Source organism: Ambystoma mexicanum, chromosome 2p (assembly GCF_040938575.1).
Source record: "Ambystoma mexicanum isolate Mex_15411 chromosome 2p, UKY_AmexF1_1, whole genome shotgun sequence".
Lineage (NCBI taxonomy): Eukaryota > Metazoa > Chordata > Amphibia > Caudata > Ambystomatidae > Ambystoma > Ambystoma mexicanum.
The window spans coordinates 31,634,222-31,658,671 of record NC_090923.1 but is presented as its reverse complement, the minus strand read 5'-3'; positions in this window follow the sequence as shown (position 1 = coordinate 31,658,671).

Sequence of the window (24,450 nt, the reverse complement as noted above, 5' to 3'; positions counted from 1 at the left end):
CAAGTGTGGCATATGCTAACAATCACATTTCTGTCTAGACGCGACGCACACTAAACTTGAGAATTCCATCCAAGTGTGGCATATGCTAACAATCACATTTCTGTCTAGATGCGACGCATACTAAACTTGAGAATTCCATCTAAGTGTGGCATATGCTAACAGTCACATTGCTGTCTAGATTTGGCGCATACTAAACTTGAGAAATTCCATCCAAGTGTGGCATATGCTAACCATCATATTTCTATCTAGATGCAGTGCGGGCTAAGCGTGAGAATTCCATCTAAGTGTGGCATATGCTAACAATCACATATCTGTCTAGATGTGACGCAGACTAAACTAGAGAATTCCATCTAAGTGTGGCATATGCTAACAACCAGATTTCTGTCTAGATTTGGCGCATACTAAACTAGAGAATTCCATCTAAGTGTGGCATATGCTAACAACCAGATTTCTGTCTAGATTTGGCGCATACTAAACTTGAGAATTCCATCTAAGTGTGGCATATGCTAACAGTCACATTTCTGTCTAGATTTGGCGCATCCTAAACTTGAGAAATTCCATCCAAGTGTGGCATATGCTAACAGTCACATTTCTGTCTAGATGCGACGCACACTAAACTTGAGAATTCCATCTAAGTGTGGCATATGCTAACAATCACATTTCTGTCTAGATGCGACGCATACTAAACTTGAGAATTCCATCCAAGTGTGGCATATGCTAACCATCACATTTCTGTCTAGATGCGACGCACACTAAACTTGAGAATTCCATCCAAGTGTGGCATATGCTAACAATCACATTTCTGTCTAGATGCGACGCATACTAAACTTGAGAATTCCATCTAAGTGTGGCATATGCTAACAGTCACATTGCTGTCTAGATTTGGCGCATACTAAACTTGAGAAATTCCATCCAAGTGTGGCATATGCTAACAATCACATTTCTGTCTAGATGCGACGCATACTAAACTAGAGAATTCCATCTAAGTGTGGCATATGTTAACAATCAGATTTCTGTCTAGATTTGGCGCATACTAAACTTGAGAATTCCATCTAAGTGTGGCATATGCTAACAGTCACATTTCTGTCTAGATTTGGCACAGGCTAAACTTGAGAAATTCCATCCAAGTGTCGCATATGCTAACAATCACATTTCTGTCTAGATGCGACGCATACTAAACTTGAGAATTCCATCTAAGTGTGGCATATGCTAACAATCACATTTCTGTCTAGATTTGGCGCAGACTAAACTTGAGAAATTCCATCCAAGTCTGGCATATGCTAACCATCAGATTTCTGTCTAGATGCAACGCATACTAAACTAGAGAATTCCATCTAAGTGTGGCATATGCTAACAATCACATTTCTGTCTAGATTTGGCGCAGACTAAACTTGAGAATTCCATCTAAGTGTGGCATATGCTAACAGTCACATTTCTGTCTAGATTTGGCGCAGACTAAACTTGAGAAATTCCATCCAAGTGTGGCATTTGCTAACAATCACATTTCTGTCTAGATTTGGCGCAGACTAAACTTGAGAAATTCCATCCAAGTGTGGCATATGCTAACAATCACATTTCTTTCTAGATGCGACGCATACTAAACTAGAGAATTCCATCTAAGTGTGGCATATGCTAACAATCACATTTCTGTCTAGATTTGGCGCAGGCTAAACTAGAGAATTCCATCTAAGTGTGGCATATGCTAACAGTCACATTGCTGTCTAGATTTGGCGCAGACTAAACTTGAGAAATTCCATCCAAGTGTGGCATATGCTAACAGTCACATTTCTGTCTAGATTTGGCGCATACTAAACTTGAGAATTCCATCTAAGATTGGCATATGCTAACAATCACATTTCTGTCTAGATTTGGCGCGGGCTAAGCTTGAGAATTCCATCTAAGTGTGGCATATGTTAACAATCACATATCTGTCTAGATGTGTCGCAGACTAAACTAGAGAATTCCATCTAAGTGTGGCATATGCTAACAATCACATTTCTGTCTAGATTTGGCGCAGACTAAACTTGAGAATTCCATCTAAGTGTGGCATATGCTAACAGTCACATTTCTGTCTAGATTTGGCGCAGACTAAACTTGAGAAATTCCATCCAAGTGTGGCATATGCTAACAATCACATTTCTGTCTAGATGCGACACATACTAAACTAGAGAATTCCATCTAAGTGTGGCATATGCTAACAATCACATTTCTGTCTAGATTTGGCGCATACTAAGCTTGAGAATTCCATCTAAGTGTGGCATATGCTAACAATCACATATCTGTCTAGATGTGACGCAGACTAAACTAGAGAATTCCATCTAAGTGTGGCATATGCTAACAATCACATTTCTGTCTAGATGCGACGCATACTAAACTAGAGAATTCCATCTAAGTGTGGCATATGCTAACAATCAGATTTCTGTCTAGATTTGGCGCATACTAAACTTGAGAATTCCATCTAAGTGTGGCATATGCTAACAGTCACATTGCTGTCTAGATTTGGTGCAGACTAAACTTGAGAATTCCATCTAAGTGTGGCATATGTTAACAATCACATTTCTGTCTAGATTTGGCGTAGACTAAACTTGAGAAATTCCATCTAAGTGTGGCATATGTTAACAATCACATTTCTGTCTAGATTTGGCGCATACTAAACTAGAGAATTCCATCTAAGTGTGGCATATGTTAACAATCAGATTTCTGTCTAGATTTGGCGCATACTAAACTTGAGAATTCCATCTAAGTGTGGCATATGCTAACAGGCACATTGCTGTCTAGATTTGGCGCAGACTAAACTTGAGAATTCCATCTAAGTGTGGCATATGTTAACAATCACATTTCTGTCTAGATTTGGCACAGACTAAACTTGAGAAATTCCATCTAAGTGTGGCATATGCTAACAATCACATTTCTGTCTAGATTTGGCGCATACTAAACTAGAGAATTCCATCTAAGTGTGGCATATGCTAACAATCACATTTCTGTCTAGATTTGGCGCATACTAAGCTTGAGAATTCCATCTAAGTGTGGCATATGCTAACAATCACATTTCTGTCTAGATTTGGAGCAGACTAAACTTGAGAAATTCCATCCAAGTGTGGCATATGCTAACAATCACATTTCTGCCTAGATGCGACGCATACTAAGCTTGAAAATTCCATCTAAGTGTGGCATATGCTAACAATCACATTTCTGTCTAGATTTGGCGCAGACTAAACTAGAGAATTCCATCTAAGTGTGGCATATGCTAACAATCACATTTCTGTCTAGATTTGGCGCATACTAAACTTGAGAATTCCATCTAAGTGTGGCATATGCTAACAGTCACATTTCTGTCTAGATGCGATGCATACTAAACTAGAGAATTCCATCTAAGTGTGGCATATGCTAACAATCACATTTCTGTCTAGATTTGGCGCAGACTAAACTAGAGAATTCCATCTAAGTGTGGCATATGCTAACAATCACATTTCTGTCTAGATTTGGCGCAGACTAAACTTGAGAAATTCCATCCAAGTGTGGCATATGCTAACAATCACATTTCTGTCTAGATGCGATGCATACTAAACTAGAGAATTCCATCTAAGTGTGGCATATGCTAACAGTCACATTTCTGTCTAGATTTGGCGCAGACTAAACTAGAGAATTGCATCTAAGTGTGGCATATGCTAACCATCAGATTTCTGTCTAGATTTGGCGCATACTAAACTAGAGAATTCCATCTAAGTGTGGCATATGCTAACAGCCACATTTCTGTCTAGATGCGACGCATACTAAACTAGAGAATTCCATCTAAGTGTGGCATATGCTAACAATCACATTTCTGTCTAGATTTGGCGCAGACTAAACTAGAGAATTCCATCTAAGTGTGGCATATGCTAACAATCACATTTCTGTCTAGATTTGGCGCAGACTAAACTTGAGAAATTCCATCCAAGTGTGGCATATGCTAACTATCACATTTCTGTCTAGATGCGACGCATACTAAACTAGAGAATTCCATCTAAGTGTGGCATATGCTAACAATCAGATTTCTGTCTAGATTTGGCACATACTAAACTTGAGAATTCCATCTAAGTGTGGCATATGCTAACAGTCACATTTCTGTCTAGATTTGGCGCATACTAAACTTGAGAATTCCATCTAAGTGTGGCATATGCTAACAATCACATTTCTGTCTAGATTTGGCGCAGACTAAACTTGAGAAATTCCATCCAAGTGTGGCATATGCTAACAATCACATTTCTGTCTAGATGCGACGCATACTAAACTAGAGAATTCCATCTAAGTGTGGCATATGCTAACAATCACATTTCTGTCTAGATTTGGCGCAGACTAAACTAGAGAATTCCATCTAAGTGTGGCATATGCTAACAATCAGATTTCTGTCTAGATTTGGCGCATACTAAACTTGAGAATTCCATCTAAGTGTGGCATATGCTAACAATCACATTTCTGTCTAGATTTGGCGCAGACTAAACTTGAGAAATTCCATCCAAGTGTGGCATATGCTAACAATCACATTTCTGTCTAGATGCGACGCATACTAAACTAGAGAATTCCATCTAAGTGTGGCATATGCTAACAATCACATTTCTGTCTAGATTTGGCGCAGACTAAACTAGAGAATTCCATCTAAGTGTGGCATATGCTAACAATCAGATTTCTGTCTAGATTTGGCGCATACTAAACTTGAGAATTCAATCTAAGTGTGGCATATGCTAACAGTCACATTTCTGTCTAGATTTGGCGCATACTAAACTTGAGAATTCCATCTAAGTGTGGCATATGCTAACAATCACATTTCTGTCTAGATTTGGCGCGGGCTAAGCTTGAGAATTCCATCTAAGTGTGGCATATGTTAACAATCACATATCTCTCTAGATGTGATGCAGACTAAACTAGAGAATTCCATCTAAGTGTGGCATATGCTAACAATCACATTTCTGTCTAGATTTGGCGCAGACTAAACTTGAGAAATTCCATCCAAGTGTGGCATATGCTAACAATCACATTTCTGTCTAGATGCGACGCATACTAAACTAGAGAATTCCATCTAAGTGTGGCATATGCTAACAATCACATTTCTGTCTAGATTTGGCGCATACTAAGCTTGAGAATTCCATCTAAGTGTGGCATATGCTAAAAGTCACATTTCTGTCTAGATTTGGCGCAGACTAAACTAGAGAATTCCATCTAAGTGTGGCATATGCTAACCATCAGATTTCTGTCTAGATTTGGCGCATACTAAACTAGAGAATTCCATCTAAGTGTGGCATATGCTAACAGCCACATTTCTGTCTAGATGCGACGCATACTAAACTAGAGAATTCCATCTAAGTGTGGCATATGCTAACAATCGCATTTCTGTCTAGATTTGGCGCAGACTAAACTAGAGAATTCCATCTAAGTGTGGCATATGCTAACAATCACATTTCTGTCTAGATTTGGCGCAGACTAAACTTGAGAAATTCCATCCAAGTGTGGCATATGCTAACTATCACATTTCTGTCTAGATGCGACGCATACTAAACTAGAGAATTCCATCTAAGTGTGGCATATGCTAACAATCAGATTTCTGTCTAGATTTGGCGCTTACTAAACTTGGGAATTCCATCCAAGTGTGGCATATGTTAACAATCACATTTCTGTCTAGATTTGGCGCAGACTAAACTTGAGAAATTCCATCCAAGTGTGGCATATGCTAACAATCACATATCTGTCTAGATGTGACGCAGACTAAACTAGAGAATTCCATCTAAGTGTGGCATATGCTAACAACCAGATTTCTGTCTAGATTTGGCGCATACTAAACTAGAGAATTCCATCTAAGTGTGGCATATGCTAACAAACAGATTTCTGTCTAGATTTGGCGCATACTAAACTTGAGAATTCCATCTAAGTGTGGCATATGCTAACAGTCACATTTCTGTCTAGATTTGGCGCATCCTAAACTTGAGAAATTCCATCCAAGTGTGGCATATGCTAACAATCACATTTCTGTCTAGATGCGACGCACACTAAACTTGAGAATTCCATCTAAGTGTGGCATATGCTAACAATCACATTTCTGTCTAGATGCGACGCATACTAAACTTGAGAATTCCATCCAAGTGTGGCATATGCTAACAATCACATTTCTGTCTAGATGCGACGCACACTAAACTTGAGAATTCCATCCAAGTGTGGCATATGTTAACAATCACATTTCTGTCTAGATTTGGTGCAGACTAAACTTGAGAAATTCCATCCAAGTGTGGCATATGCTAACAATCACATTTCTGTCTAGATGCGATGCATACTAAACTAGAGAATTCCTTCTAAGTGTGGCATATGCTAACAATCACATTTCTGTCTAGATTTGGCGCATACTAAGCTTGAGAATTCCATCTAAGTGTGGCATATGCTAACAGTCACATTTCTGTCTAGATTTAGCGCATACTAAACTAGAGAATTCCATCTAAGTGTGGCATATGCTAACAATCACATTTCTGTCTAGATTTGGCGCATACTAAACTTGAGAATTCCATCTAAGTGTGGCATATGCTAACAGTCACATTTCTGTCTAGATTTGGCGCATACTAAACTTGAGAAATTCCATCCAAGTGTGGCATATGCTAACAATCACATTTCTGTCTAGATGCGACGCATACTAAACTTGAGAATTCCATCTAAGTGTGGCATATGCTAACAATCACATTTCTGTCTAGATGCGACGCATACTAAACTTGAGAATTCCATCCAAGTGTGGCATATGCTAACAATCACATTTCTGTCTAGATGCGACGCACACTAAACTTGAGAATTCCATCCAAGTGTGGCATATGTTAACAATCACATTGCTGTCTAGATTTGGCGCAGACTAAACTTGAGAAATTCCATCCAAGTGTGGCATATGCTAACCATCATATTTCTATCTAGATGCAGCGCGGGCTAAGCGTGAGAATTCCATCTAAGTGTGGCATATGCTAACAATCACATATCTGTCTAGATGTGACGCAGACTAAACTAGAGAATTCCATCTAAGTGTGGCATATGCTAACAACCAGATTTCTGTCTAGATTTGGCGCATACTAAACTAGAGAATTCCATCTAAGTGTGGCATATGCTAACAACCAGATTTCTGTCTAGATTTGGCGCATACTAAACTTGAGAATTCCATCTAAGTGTGGCATATGCTAACAGTCACATTTCTGTCTAGATTTGGCGCATCCTAAACTTGAGAAATTCCATCCAAGTGTGGCATATGCTAACAATCACATTTCTGTCTAGATGCGACGCATACTAAACTTGAGAATTCCATCTAAGTGTGGCATATGCTAACAATCACATTTCTGTCTAGATGCGACGCATACTAAACTTGAGAATTCCATCCAAGTGTGGCATATGCTAACAATCACATTTCTGTCTAGATGCGACGCACACTAAACTTGAGAATTCCATCCAAGTGTGGCATATGCTAACAATCACATTTCTGTCTAGATGCGACGCATACTAAACTTGAGAATTCCATCTAAGTGTGGCATATGCTAACAGTCACATTGCTGTCTAGATTTGGCGCATACTAAACTTGAGAAATTCCATCCAAGTGTGGCATATGCTAACAATCACATTTCTGTCTAGATGCGACGCATACTAAACTTGAGAATTCCATCTAAGTGTGGCATATGCTAACAATCACATTTCTGTCTAGATGCGACGCATACTAAACTAGAGAATTCCATCTAAGTGTGGCATATGTTAACAATCAGATTTCTGTCTAGATTTGGCGCATACTAAACTTGAGAATTCCATCTAAGTGTGGCATATGCTAACAGTCAGATTTCTGTCTAGATTTGGCACAGGCTAAACTTGAGAAATTCCATCCAAGTGTGGCATATGCTAACAATCACATTTCTGTCTAGATGCGACGCATACTAAACTTGAGAATTCCATCTAAGTGTGGCATATGCTAACAATCACATTTCTGTCTAGATGCGACGCATACTAAACTTGAGAATTCCATCTAAGTGTGGCATATGCTAACAGTCACATTGCTGTCTAGATTTGGCGCAGACTAAAATTGAGAAATTCCATCCAAGTGTGGCATATGCTAACAATCACATTTCTGTCTAGATGCGACGCAGACTAAACTAGAGAATTCCATCTAAGTGTGGCATATGCTAACAATCACATTTCTGTCTAGATGTGACGCAGACTAAACTAGAGAATTCCATCTAAGTGTGGCATATGCTAACAATCAGATTTCTGTCTAGATTTGGCGCATACTAAACTTGAGAATTCCATCTAAGTGTGGCATATGCTAACAGTCACATTTCTGTCTAGATTTGGCGCATACTAAACTTGAGAATTCCATCTAAGATTGGCATATGCTAACAATCACATTTCTGTCTAGATTTGGCGCGGGCTAAGCTTGAGAATTCCATCTAAGTGTGGCATATGTTAACAATCACATATCTGTCTAGATGTGACGCAGACTAAACTAGAGAATTCCATCTAAGTGTGGCATATGCTAACAATCACATATCTGTCTAGATGTGACGCAGACTAAACTAGAGAATTCCATCTAAGTGTGGCATATGCTAACAATCACATTTCTGTCTAGATGCGACGCATACTAAACTAGAGAATTCCATCTAAGTGTGGCATATGCTAACAATCAGATTTCTGTCTAGATTTGGCGCATACTAAACTTGAGAATTCCATCTAAGTGTGGCATATGCTAACAGTCACATTGCTGTCTAGATTTGGCGCAGACTAAACTTGAGAATTCCATCTAAGTGTGGCATATGTTAACTATCACATTTCTGTCTAGATTTGGCGCAGACTAAACTTGAGAAATTCCATCTAAGTGTGGCATATGCTAACAATCACATTTCTGTCTATATGTGACACATACTAAACTAGAGAATTCCATCTAAGTGTGGCATATGCTAACAATCACATTTGTGTCTAGATTTGGCGCATACTAAACTAGAGAATTCCATCTAAGTGTGGCATATGCTAACAATCACATTTCTGTCTAGATTTGGCGCATACTAAGCTTGAGAATTCCATCTAAGTGTGGCATATGCTAACAATCACATTTCTGTCTAGATTTGGCGCAGACTAAACTTGAGAAATTCCATCCAAGTGTGGCATATGCTAACAATCACATTTCTGCCTAGATGCGACGCATACTAAACTAGAGAATTCCATCTAAGTGTGGCATATGCTAACAATCACATTTCTGTCTAGATTTGGCGCATACTAAGCTTGAAAATTCCATCTAAGTGTGGCATATGCTAACAATCACATTTCTGTCTAGATTTGGCGCAGACTAAACTAGAGAATTCCATCTAAGTGTGGCATATGCTAACAATCACATTTCTGTCTAGATTTGGCGCATACTAAACTTGAGAATTCCATCTAAGTGTGGCATATGTTAACAATCACATTTCCGTCTAGATTTGGCGCAGACTAAACTTGAGAAATTCCATCTAAGTGTGGCATATGCTAACAATCACATATCTGTCTAGATGTGACACATACTAAACTAGAGAATTCCATCTAAGTGTGGCATATGCTAACAATCACATTTCTGTCTAGATGCGACGCATACTAAACTAGAGAATTCCATCTAAGTGTGGCATATGCTAACAATCACATTTCTGTCTAGATTTGGCGCATACTAAACTTGAGAATTCCATCTAAGTGTGGCATATGTTAACAATCACATTTCCGTCTAGATTTGGCGCAGACTAAACTTGAGAAATTCCATCTAAGTGTGGCATATGCTAACAATCACATATCTGTCTATATGTGACGCAGACTAAACTAGAGAATTCCATCTAAGTGTGGCATATGCTAACAATCACATTTCTGTCTAGATTTGGCGCAGACTAAACTTGAGAAATTCCATCCAAGTGTGGCATATGCTAACAATCACATTTCTGTCTAGATGCGACGCATACTAAACTAGAGAATTCCTTCTAAGTGTGGCATATGCTAACAATCACATTTCTGTCTAGATTTGGCGCATACTAAGCTTGAGAATTCCATCTAAGTGTGGCATATGCTAACAATCACATTTCTGTCTAGATTTGGCGCATACTAAACTTGAGAAATTCCATCCAAGTGTGGCATATGCTAACAATCACATTTCTGTCTAGATGCGACGCATACTAAACTAGAGAATTCCATCTAAGTGTGGCATATGCTAACAATCACATTTCTGTCTAGATTTGGCGCATACTAAGCTTGAGAATTCCATCTAAGTGTGGCATATGCTAACAATCACATTTCTGTCTAGATTTGGCGCATACTAAACTTGAGAATTCCATCTAAGTGTGGCATATGCTAACAGTCACATTTCTGTCTAGATTTGGAGCATACTAAACTTGAGAATTCCATCTAAGTGTGGCATATGCTAACAATCACATTTCTGTCTAGATTTGGCGCATACTAAACTTGAGAATTCCATCTAAGTGTGGCATATGCTAACAGTCACATTGCTGTCTAGATTTGGCGCAGACTAAACTTGAGAATTCCATCCAAGTGTGGCATATGCTAACAATCACATTTCTGTCTAGATGCGACGCACACTAAACTTGAGAATTCCATCCAAGTGTGGCATATGTTAACAATCACATTTCTGTCTAGATTTGGCGCAGACTAAACTTGAGAAATTCCATCCAAGTGTGGCATATGCTAACAATCACATATCTGTCTAGATGTGACGCAGACTAAACTAGAGAATTCCATCTAAGTGTGGCATATGCTAACAACCAGATTTCTGTCTAGATTTGGCGCATACTAAACTAGAGAATTCCATCTAAGTGTGGCATATGCTAACAAACAGATTTCTGTCTAGATTTGGCGCATACTAAACTTGAGAATTCCATCTAAGTGTGGCATATGCTAACAGTCACATTTCTGTCTAGATTTGGCGCATCCTAAACTTGAGAAATTCCATCCAAGTGTGGCATATGCTAACAATCACATTTCTGTCTAGATGCGACGCACACTAAACTTGAGAATTCCATCTAAGTGTGGCATATGCTAACAATCACATTTCTGTCTAGATGCGACGCATACTAAACTTGAGAATTCCATCCAAGTGTGGCATATGCTAACAATCACATTTCTGTCTAGACGCGACGCACACTAAACTTGAGAATTCCATCCAAGTGTGGCATATGCTAACAATCACATTTCTGTCTAGATGCGACGCATACTAAACTTGAGAATTCCATCTAAGTGTGGCATATGCTAACAGTCACATTGCTGTCTAGATTTGGCGCATACTAAACTAGAGAATTCCATCTAAGTGTGGCATATGTTAACTATCACATTTCTGTCTAGATTTGGCGCAGACTAAACTTGAGAAATTCCATCTAAGTGTGGCATATGCTAACAATCACATTTCTGTCTATATGTGACACATACTAAACTAGAGAATTCCATCTAAGTGTGGCATATGCTAACAATCACATTTGTGTCTAGATTTGGCGCATACTAAACTAGAGAATTCCATCTAAGTGTGGCATATGCTAACAATCAAATTTCTGTCCAGATTTGGCGCATACTAAGCTTGAGAATTCCATCTAAGTGTGGCATATGCTAACAATCACATTTCTGTCTAGATTTGGCGCAGACTAAACTTGAGAAATTCCATCCAAGTGTGGCATATGCTAACAATCACATTTCTGCCTAGATGCGACGCATACTAAACTAGAGAATTCCATCTAAGTGTGGCATATGCTAACAATCACATTTCTGTCTAGATTTGGCGCATACTAAGCTTGAAAATTCCATCTAAGTGTGGCATATGCTAACAATCACATTTCTGTCTAGATTTGGCGCAGACTAAACTAGAGAATTCCATCTAAGTGTGGCATATGCTAACAATCACATTTCTGTCTAGATTTGGCGCATACTAAACTTGAGAATTCATCTAAGTGTGGCATATGTTAACAATCACATTTCCGTCTAGATTTGGCGCAGACTAAACTTGAGAAATTCCATCTAAGTGTGGCATATGCTAACAATCACATATCTGTCTAGATGTGACACATACTAAACTAGAGAATTCCATCTAAGTGTGGCATATGCTAACAATCACATTTCTGTCTAGATGCGACGCATACTAAACTAGAGAATTCCATCTAAGTGTGGCATATGCTAACAATCACATTTCTGTCTAGATTTGGCGCATACTAAACTTGAGAATTCCATCTAAGTGTGGCATATGTTAACAATCACATTTCCGTCTAGATTTGGCGCAGACTAAACTTGAGAAATTCCATCTAAGTGTGGCTTATGCTAACAATCACATATCTGTCTATATGTGACGCAGACTAAACTAGAGAATTCCATCTAAGTGTGGCATATGCTAACAATCACATTTCTGTCTAGATTTGGCGCAGACTAAACTTGAGAAATTCCATCCAAGTGTGGCATATGCTAACAATCACATTTCTGTCTAGATGCGACGCATACTAAACTAGAGAATTCCTTCTAAGTGTGGCATATGCTAACAATCACATTTCTGTCTAGATTTGGCGCATACTAAGCTTGAGAATTCCATCTAAGTGTGGCATATGCTAACAATCACATTTCTGTCTAGATTTGGCGCATACTAAACTTGAGAAATTCCATCCAAGTGTGGCATATGCTAACAATCACATTTCTGTCTAGATGCGACGCATACTAAACTAGAGAATTCCATCTAAGTGTGGCATATGCTAACAATCACATTTCTGTCTAGATTTGGCGCATACTAAGCTTGAGAATTCCATCTAAGTGTGGCATATGCTAACAATCACATTTCTGTCTAGATTTGGCGCATACTAAACTTGAGAATTCCATCTAAGTGTGGCATATGCTAACAGTCACATTTCTGTCTAGATTTGGAGCATACTAAACTTGAGAATTCCATCTAAGTGTGGCATATGCTAACAGTCACATTTCTGTCTAGATTTGGAGCATACTAAACTTGAGAATTCCATCTAAGTGTGGCATATGCTAACAATCACATTTCTGTCTAGATTTGGCGCATACTAAACTTGAGAATTCCATCTAAGTGTGGCATATGCTAACAGTCACATTGCTGTCTAGATTTGGCGCAGACTAAACTTGAGAATTCCATCCAAGTGTGGCATATGCTAACAATCACATTTCTGTCTAGATGCGACGCACACTAAACTTGAGAATTCCATCCAAGTGTGGCATATGTTAACAATCACATTTCTGTCTAGATTTGGCGCAGACTAAACTTGAGAAATTCCATCCAAGTGTGGCATATGCTAACAATCACATATCTGTCTAGATGTGACGCAGACTAAACTAGAGAATTCCATCTAAGTGTGGCATATGCTAACAACCAGATTTCTGTCTAGATTTGGCGCATACTAAACTAGAGAATTCCATCTAAGTGTGGCATATGCTAACAAACAGATTTCTGTCTAGATTTGGCGCATACTAAACTTGAGAATTCCATCTAAGTGTGGCATATGCTAACAGTCACATTTCTGTCTAGATTTGGCGCATCCTAAACTTGAGAAATTCCATCCAAGTGTGGCATATGCTAACAATCACATTTCTGTCTAGATGCGACGCACACTAAACTTGAGAATTCCATCTAAGTGTGGCATATGCTAACAATCACATTTCTGTCTAGATGCGACGCATACTAAACTTGAGAATTCCATCCAAGTGTGGCATATGCTAACAATCACATTTCTGTCTAGACGCGACGCACACTAAACTTGAGAATTCCATCCAAGTGTGGCATATGCTAACAATCACATTTCTGTCTAGATGCGACGCATACTAAACTTGAGAATTCCATCTAAGTGTGGCATATGCTAACAGTCACATTGCTGTCTAGATTTGGCGCATACTAAACTTGAGAAATTCCATCCAAGTGTGGCATATGCTAACCATCATATTTCTATCTAGATGCAGTGCGGGCTAAGCGTGAGAATTCCATCTAAGTGTGGCATATGCTAACAATCACATATCTGTCTAGATGTGACGCAGACTAAACTAGAGAATTCCATCTAAGTGTGGCATATGCTAACAACCAGATTTCTGTCTAGATTTGGCGCATACTAAACTAGAGAATTCCATCTAAGTGTGGCATATGCTAACAACCAGATTTCTGTCTAGATTTGGCGCATACTAAACTTGAGAATTCCATCTAAGTGTGGCATATGCTAACAGTCACATTTCTGTCTAGATTTGGCGCATCCTAAACTTGAGAAATTCCATCCAAGTGTGGCATATGCTAACAGTCACATTTCTGTCTAGATGCGACGCACACTAAACTTGAGAATTCCATCTAAGTGTGGCATATGCTAACAATCACATTTCTGTCTAGATGCGACGCATACTAAACTTGAGAATTCCATCCAAGTGTGGCATATGCTAACAATCACATTTCTGTCTAGATGCGACGCACACTAAACTTGAGAATTCCATCCAAGTGTGGCATATGCTAACAATCACATTTCTGTCTAGATGCGACGCATACTAAACTTGAGAATTCCATCTAAGTGTGGCATATGCTAACAGTCACATTGCTGTCTAGATTTGGCGCATACTAAACTTGAGAAATTCCATCCAAGTGTGGCATATGCTAACAATCACATTTCTGTCTAGATGCGACGCATACTAAACTAGAGAATTCCATCTAAGTGTGGCATATGTTAACAATCAGATTTCTGTCTAGATTTGGCGCATACTAAACTTGAGAATTCCATCTAAGTGTGGCATATGCTAACAGTCACATTTCTGTCTAGATTTGGCACAGGCTAAACTTGAGAAATTCCATCCAAGTGTCGCATATGCTAACAATCACATTTCTGTCTAGATGCGACGCATACTAAACTTGAGAATTCCATCTAAGTGTGGCATATGCTAACAATCACATTTCTGTCTAGATTTGGCGCAGACTAAACTTGAGAAATTCCATCCAAGTCTGGCATATGCTAACCATCAGATTTCTGTCTAGATGCAACGCATACTAAACTAGAGAATTCCATCTAAGTGTGGCATATGCTAACAATCACATTTCTGTCTAGATTTGGCGCAGACTAAACTTGAGAATTCCATCTAAGTGTGGCATATGCTAACAGTCACATTTCTGTCTAGATTTGGCGCAGACTAAACTTGAGAAATTCCATCCAAGTGTGGCATTTGCTAACAATCACATTTCTGTCTAGATTTGGCGCAGACTAAACTTGAGAAATTCCATCCAAGTGTGGCATATGCTAACAATCACATTTCTTTCTAGATGCGACGCATACTAAACTAGAGAATTCCATCTAAGTGTGGCATATGCTAACAATCACATTTCTGTCTAGATTTGGCGCAGGCTAAACTAGAGAATTCCATCTAAGTGTGGCATATGCTAACAGTCACATTGCTGTCTAGATTTGGCGCAGACTAAACTTGAGAAATTCCATCCAAGTGTGGCATATGCTAACAATCACATTTCTGTCTAGATGCGACGCAGACTAAACTAGAGAATTCCATCTAAGTGTGGCATATGCTAACAATCACATTTCTGTCTAGATGTGACGCAGACTAAACTAGAGAATTCCATCTAAGTGTGGCATATGCTAACAATCAGATTTCTGTCTAGATTTGGCGCATACTAAACTTGAGAATTCCATCTAAGTGTGGCATATGCTAACAGTCACATTTCTGTCTAGATTTGGCGCATACTAAACTTGAGAATTCCATCTAAGATTGGCATATGCTAACAATCACATTTCTGTCTAGATTTGGCGCGGGCTAAGCTTGAGAATTCCATCTAAGTGTGGCATATGTTAACAATCACATATCTGTCTAGATGTGTCGCAGACTAAACTAGAGAATTCCATCTAAGTGTGGCATATGCTAACAATCACATTTCTGTCTAGATTTGGCGCAGACTAAACTTGAGAATTCCATCTAAGTGTGGCATATGCTAACAGTCACATTTCTGTCTAGATTTGGCGCAGACTAAACTTGAGAAATTCCATCCAAGTGTGGCATATGCTAACAATCACATTTCTGTCTAGATGCGACACATACTAAACTAGAGAATTCCATCTAAGTGTGGCATATGCTAACAATCACATTTCTGTCTAGATTTGGCGCATACTAAGCTTGAGAATTCCATCTAAGTGTGGCATATGCTAACAATCACATATCTGTCTAGATGTGACGCAGACTAAACTAGAGAATTCCATCTAAGTGTGGCATATGCTAACAATCACATTTCTGTCTAGATGCGACGCATACTAAACTAGAGAATTCCATCTAAGTGTGGCATATGCTAACAATCAGATTTCTGTCTAGATTTGGCGCATACTAAACTTGAGAATTCCATCTAAGTGTGGCATATGCTAACAGTCACATTGCTGTCTAGATTTGGTGCAGACTAAACTTGAGAATTCCATCTAAGTGTGGCATATGTTAACAATCACATTTCTGTCTAGATTTGGCGTAGACTAAACTTGAGAAATTCCATCTAAGTGTGGCATATGTTAACAATCACATTTCTGTCTAGATTTGGCGCATACTAAACTAGAGAATTCCATCTAAGTGTGGCATATGTTAACAATCAGATTTCTGTCTAGATTTGGCGCATACTAAACTTGAGAATTCCATCTAAGTGTGGCATATGCTAACAGGCACATTGCTGTCTAGATTTGGCGCAGACTAAACTTGAGAATTCCATCTAAGTGTGGCATATGTTAACAATCACATTTCTGTCTAGATTTGGCACAGACTAAACTTGAGAAATTCCATCTAAGTGTGGCATATGCTAACAATCACATTTCTGTCTAGATTTGGCGCATACTAAACTAGAGAATTCCATCTAAGTGTGGCATATGCTAACAATCACATTTCTGTCTAGATTTGGCGCATACTAAGCTTGAGAATTCCATCTAAGTGTGGCATATGCTAACAATCACATTTCTGTCTAGATTTGGAGCAGACTAAACTTGAGAAATTCCATCCAAGTGTGGCATATGCTAACAATCACATTTCTGCCTAGATGCGACGCATACTAAGCTTGAAAATTCCATCTAAGTGTGGCATATGCTAACAATCACATTTCTGTCTAGATTTGGCGCAGACTAAACTAGAGAATTCCATCTAAGTGTGGCATATGCTAACAATCACATTTCTGTCTAGATTTGGCGCATACTAAACTTGAGAATTCCATCTAAGTGTGGCATATGCTAACAGTCACATTTCTGTCTAGATGCGATGCATACTAAACTAGAGAATTCCATCTAAGTGTGGCATATGCTAACAATCACATTTCTGTCTAGATTTGGCGCAGACTAAACTAGAGAATTCCATCTAAGTGTGGCATATGCTAACAATCACATTTCTGTCTAGATTTGGCGCAGACTAAACTTGAGAAATTCCATCCAAGTGTGGCATATGCTAACAATCACATTTCTGTCTAGATGCGATGCATACTAAACTAGAGAATTCCATCTAAGTGTGGCATATGCTAACAGTCACATTTCTGTCTAGATTTGGCGCAGACTAAACTAGAGAATTGCATCTAAGTGTGGCATATGCTAACCATCAGATTTCTGTCTAGATTTGGCGCATACTAAACTAGAGAATTCCATCTAAGTGTGGCATATGCTAACAGCCACATTTCTGTCTAGATGCGACGCATACTAAACTAGAGAATTCCATCTAAGTGTGGCATATGCTAACAATCACATTTCTGTCTAGATTTGGCGCAGACTAAACTAGAGAATTCCATCTAAGTGTGGCATATGCTAACAATCACATTTCTGTCTAGATTTGGCGCAGACTAAACTTGAGAAATTCCATCCAAGTGTGGCATATGCTAACTATCACATTTCTGTCTAGATGCGACGCATACTAAACTAGAGAATTCCATCTAAGTGTGGCATATGCTAACAATCAGATTTCTGTCTAGATTTGGCACATACTAAACTTGAGAATTCCATCTAAGTGTGGCATATGCTAACAGTCACATTTCTGTCTAGATTTGGCGCATACTAAACTTGAGAATTCCATCTAAGTGTGGCATATGCTAACAATCACATTTCTGTCTAGATTTGGCGCAGACTAAACTTGAGAAATTCCATCCAAGTGTGGCATATGCTAACAATCACATTTCTGTCTAGATGCGACGCATACTAAACTAGAGAATTCCATCTAAGTGTGGCATATGCTAACAATCACATTTCTGTCTAGATTTGGCGCAGACTAAACTAGAGAATTCCATCTAAGTGTGGCATATGCTAACAATCAGATTTCTGTCTAGATTTGGCGCATACTAAACTTGAGAATTCCATCTAAGTGTGGCATATGCTAACAATCACATTTCTGTCTAGATTTGGCGCAGACTAAACTTGAGAAATTCCATCCAAGTGTGGCATATGCTAACAATCACATTTCTGTCTAGATGCGACGCATACTAAACTAGAGAATTCCATCTAAGTGTGGCATATGCTAACAATCACATTTCTGTCTAGATTTGGCGCAGACTAAACTAGAGAATTCCATCTAAGTGTGGCATATGCTAACAATCAGATTTCTGTCTAGATTTGGCGCATACTAAACTTGAGAATTCAATCTAAGTGTGGCATATGCTAACAGTCACATTTCTGTCTAGATTTGGCGCATACTAAACTTGAGAATTCCATCTAAGTGTGGCATATGCTAACAATCACATTTCTGTCTAGATTTGGCGCGGGCTAAGCTTGAGAATTCCATCTAAGTGTGGCATATGTTAACAATCACATATCTCTCTAGATGTGATGCAGACTAAACTAGAGAATTCCATCTAAGTGTGGCATATGCTAACAATCACATTTCTGTCTAGATTTGGCGCAGACTAAACTTGAGAAATTCCATCCAAGTGTGGCATATGCTAACAATCACATTTCTGTCTAGATGCGACGCATACTAAACTAGAGAATTCCATCTAAGTGTGGCATATGCTAACAATCACATTTCTGTCTAGATTTGGCGCATACTAAGCTTGAGAATTCCATCTAAGTGTGGCATATGCTAAAAGTCACATTTCTGTCTAGATTTGGCGCAGACTAAACTAGAGAATTCCATCTAAGTGTGGCATATGCTAACCATCAGATTTCTGTCTAGATTTGGCGCATACTAAACTAGAGAATTCCATCTAAGTGTGGCATATGCTAACAGCCACATTTCTGTCTAGATGCGACGCATACTAAACTAGAGAATTCCATCTAAGTGTGGCATATGCTAACAATCGCATTTCTGTCTAGATTTGGCGCAGACTAAACTAGAGAATTCCATCTAAGTGTGGCATATGCTAACAATCACATTTCTGTCTAGATTTGGCGCAGACTAAACTTGAGAAATTCCATCCAAGTGTGGCATATGCTAACTATCACATTTCTGTCTAGATGCGACGCATACTAAACTAGAGAATTCCATCTAAGTGTGGCATATGCTAACAATCAGATTTCTGTCTAGATTTGGCGCTTACTAAACTTGGGAATTCCATCCAAGTGTGGCATATGTTAACAATCACATTTCTGTCTAGATTTGGCGCAGACTAAACTTGAGAAATTCCATCCAAGTGTGGCATATGCTAACAATCACATATCTGTCTAGATGTGACGCAGACTAAACTAGAGAATTCCATCTAAGTGTGGCATATGCTAACAACCAGATTTCTGTCTAGATTTGGCGCATACTAAACTAGAGAATTCCATCTAAGTGTGGCATATGCTAACAAACAGATTTCTGTCTAGATTTGGCGCATACTAAACTTGAGAATTCCATCTAAGTGTGGCATATGCTAACAGTCACATTTCTGTCTAGATTTGGCGCATCCTAAACTTGAGAAATTCCATCCAAGTGTGGCATATGCTAACAATCACATTTCTGTCTAGATGCGACGCACACTAAACTTGAGAATTCCATCTAAGTGTGGCATATGCTAACAATCACATTTCTGTCTAGATGCGACGCATACTAAACTTGAGAATTCCATCCAAGTGTGGCATATGCTAACAATCACATTTCTGTCTAGATGCGACGCACACTAAACTTGAGAATTCCATCCAAGTGTGGCATATGTTAACAATCACATTTCTGTCTAGATTTGGTGCAGACTAAACTTGAGAAATTCCATCCAAGTGTGGCATATGCTAACAATCACATTTCTGTCTAGATGCGATGCATACTAAACTAGAGAATTCCTTCTAAGTGTGGCATATGCTAACAATCACATTTCTGTCTAGATTTGGCGCATACTAAGCTTGAGAATTCCATCTAAGTGTGGCATATGCTAACAGTCACATTTCTGTCTAGATTTAGCGCATACTAAACTAGAGAATTCCATCTAAGTGTGGCATATGCTAACAATCACATTTCTGTCTAGATTTGGCGCATACTAAACTTGAGAATTCCATCTAAGTGTGGCATATGCTAACAGTCACATTTCTGTCTAGATTTGGCGCATACTAAACTTGAGAAATTCCATCCAAGTGTGGCATATGCTAACAATCACATTTCTGTCTAGATGCGACGCATACTAAACTTGAGAATTCCATCTAAGTGTGGCATATGCTAACAATCACATTTCTGTCTAGATGCGACGCATACTAAACTTGAGAATTCCATCCAAGTGTGGCATATGCTAACAATCACATTTCTGTCTAGATGCGACGCACACTAAACTTGAGAATTCCATCCAAGTGTGGCATATGTTAACAATCACATTGCTGTCTAGATTTGGCGCAGACTAAACTTGAGAAATTCCATCCAAGTGTGGCATATGCTAACCATCATATTTCTATCTAGATGCAGCGCGGGCTAAGCGTGAGAATTCCATCTAAGTGTGGCATATGCTAACAATCACATATCTGTCTAGATGTGACGCAGACTAAACTAGAGAATTCCATCTAAGTGTGGCATATGCTAACAACCAGATTTCTGTCTAGATTTGGCGCATACTAAACTAGAGAATTCCATCTAAGTGTGGCATATGCTAACAACCAGATTTCTGTCTAGATTTGGCGCATACTAAACTTGAGAATTCCATCTAAGTGTGGCATATGCTAACAGTCACATTTCTGTCTAGATTTGGCGCATCCTAAAATTGAGAAATTCCATCCAAGTGTGGCATATGCTAACAATCACATTTCTGTCTAGATGCGACGCATACTAAACTTGAGAATTCCATCTAAGTGTGGCATATGCTAACAATCACATTTCTGTCTAGATGCGACGCATACTAAACTTGAGAATTCCATCCAAGTGTGGCATATGCTAACAATCACATTTCTGTCTAGATGCGACGCACACTAAACTTGAGAATTCCATCCAAGTGTGGCATATGCTAACAATCACATTTCTGTCTAGATGCGACGCATACTAAACTTGAGAATTCCATCTAAGTGTGGCATATGCTAACAGTCACATTGCTGTCTAGATTTGGCGCATACTAAACTTGAGAAATTCCATCCAAGTGTGGCATATGCTAACAATCACATTTCTGTCTAGATGCGACGCATACTAAACTTGAGAATTCCATCTAAGTGTGGCATATGCTAACAATCACATTTCTGTCTAGATGCGACGCATACTAAACTAGAGAATTCCATCTAAGTGTGGCATATGTTAACAATCAGATTTCTGTCTAGATTTGGCGCATACTAAACTTGAGAATTCCATCTAAGTGTGGCATATGCTAACAGTCAGATTTCTGTCTAGATTTGGCACAGGCTAAACTTGAGAAATTCCATCCAAGTGTGGCATATGCTAACAATCACATTTCTGTCTAGATGCGACGCATACTAAACTTGAGAATTCCATCTAAGTGTGGCATATGCTAACAATCACATTTCTGTCTAGATGCGACGCATACTAAACTTGAGAATTCCATCTAAGTGTGGCATATGCTAACAGTCACATTGCTGTCTAGATTTGGCGCAGACTAAAATTGAGAAATTCCATCCAAGTGTGGCATATGCTAACAATCACATTTCTGTCTAGATGCGACGCAGACTAAACTAGAGAATTCCATCTAAGTGTGGCATATGCTAACAATCACATTTCTGTCTAGATGTGACGCAGACTAAACTAGAGAATTCCATCTAAGTGTGGCATATGCTAACAATCAGATTTCTGTCTAGATTTGGCGCATACTAAACTTGAGAATTCCATCTAAGTGTGGCATATGCTAACAGTCACATTTCTGTCTAGATTTGGCGCATACTAAACTTGAGAATTCCATCTAAGATTGGCATATGCTAACAATCACATTTCTGTCTAGATTTGGCGCGGGCTAAGCTTGAGAATTCCATCTAAGTGTGGCATATGTTAACAATCACATATCTGTCTAGATGTGACGCAGACTAAACTAGAGAATTCCATCTAAGTGTGGCATATGCTAACAATCACATATCTGTCTAGATGTGACGCAGACTAAACTAGAGAATTCCATCTAAGTGTGGCATATGCTAACAATCACATTTCTGTCTAGATGCGACGCATACTAAACTAGAGAATTCCATCTAAGTGTGGCATATGCTAACAATCAGATTTCTGTCTAGATTTGGCGCATACTAAACTTGAGAATTCCATCTAAGTGTGGCATATGCTAACAGTCACATTGCTGTCTAGATTTGGCGCAGACTAAACTTGAGAATTCCATCTAAGTGTGGCATATGTTAACTATCACATTTCTGTCTAGATTTGGCGCAGACTAAACTTGAGAAATTCCATCTAAGTGTGGCATATGCTAACAATCACATTTCTGTCTATATGTGACACATACTAAACTAGAGAATTCCATCTAAGTGTGGCATATGCTAACAATCACATTTGTGTCTAGATTTGGCGCATACTAAACTAGAGAATTCCATCTAAGTGTGGCATATGCTAACAATCACATTTCTGTCTAGATTTGGCGCATACTAAGCTTGAGAATTCCATCTAAGTGTGGCATATGCTAACAATCACATTTCTGTCTAGATTTGGCGCAGACTAAACTTGAGAAATTCCATCCAAGTGTGGCATATGCTAACAATCACATTTCTGCCTAGATGCGACGCATACTAAACTAGAGAATTCCATCTAAGTGTGGCATATGCTAACAATCACATTTCTGTCTAGATTTGGCGCATACTAAGCTTGAAAATTCCATCTAAGTGTGGCATATGCTAACAATCACATTTCTGTCTAGATTTGGCGCAGACTAAACTAGAGAATTCCATCTAAGTATGGCATATGCTAACAATCACATTTCTGTCTAGATTTGGCGCATACTAAACTTGAGAATTCCATCTAAGTGTGGCATATGTTAACAATCACATTTCCGTCTAGATTTGGCGCAGACTAAACTTGAGAAATTCCATCTAAGTGTGGCATATGCTAACAATCACATATCTGTCTAGATGTGACACATACTAAACTAGAGAATTCCATCTAAGTGTGGCATATGCTAACAATCACATTTCTGTCTAGATGCGACGCATACTAAACTAGAGAATTCCATCTAAGTGTGGCATATGCTAACAATCACATTTCTGTCTAGATTTGGCGCATACTAAACTTGAGAATTCCATCTAAGTGTGGCATATGTTAACAATCACATTTCCGTCTAGATTTGGCGCAGACTAAACTTGAGAAATTCCATCTAAGTGTGGCATATGCTAACAATCACATATCTGTCTATATGTGACGCAGACTAAACTAGAGAATTCCATCTAAGTGTGGCATATGCTAACAATCACATTTCTGTCTAGATTTGGCGCAGACTAAACTTGAGAAATTCCATCCAAGTGTGGCATATGCTAACAATCACATTTCTGTCTAGATGCGACGCATACTAAACTAGAGAATTCCTTCTAAGTGTGGCATATGCTAACAATCACATTTCTGTCTAGATTTGGCGCATACTAAGCTTGAGAATTCCATCTAAGTGTGGCATATGCTAACAATCACATTTCTGTCTAGATTTGGCGCATACTAAACTTGAGAAATTCCATCCAAGTGTGGCATATGCTAACAATCACATTTCTGTCTAGATGCGACGCATACTAAACTAGAGAATTCCATCTAAGTGTGGCATATGCTAACAATCACATTTCTGTCTAGATTTGGCGCATACTAAGCTTGAGAATTCCATCTAAGTGTGGCATATGCTAACAATCACATTTCTGTCTAGATTTGGCGCATACTAAACTTGAGAATTCCATCTAAGTGTGGCATATGCTAACAGTCACATTTCTGTCTAGATTTGGAGCATACTAAACTTGAGAATTCCATCTAAGTGTGGCATATGCTAACAATCACATTTCTGTCTAGATTTGGCGCATACTAAACTTGAGAATTCCATCTAAGTGTGGCATATGCTAACAGTCACATTGCTGTCTAGATTTGGCGCAGACTAAACTTGAGAATTCCATCCAAGTGTGGCATATG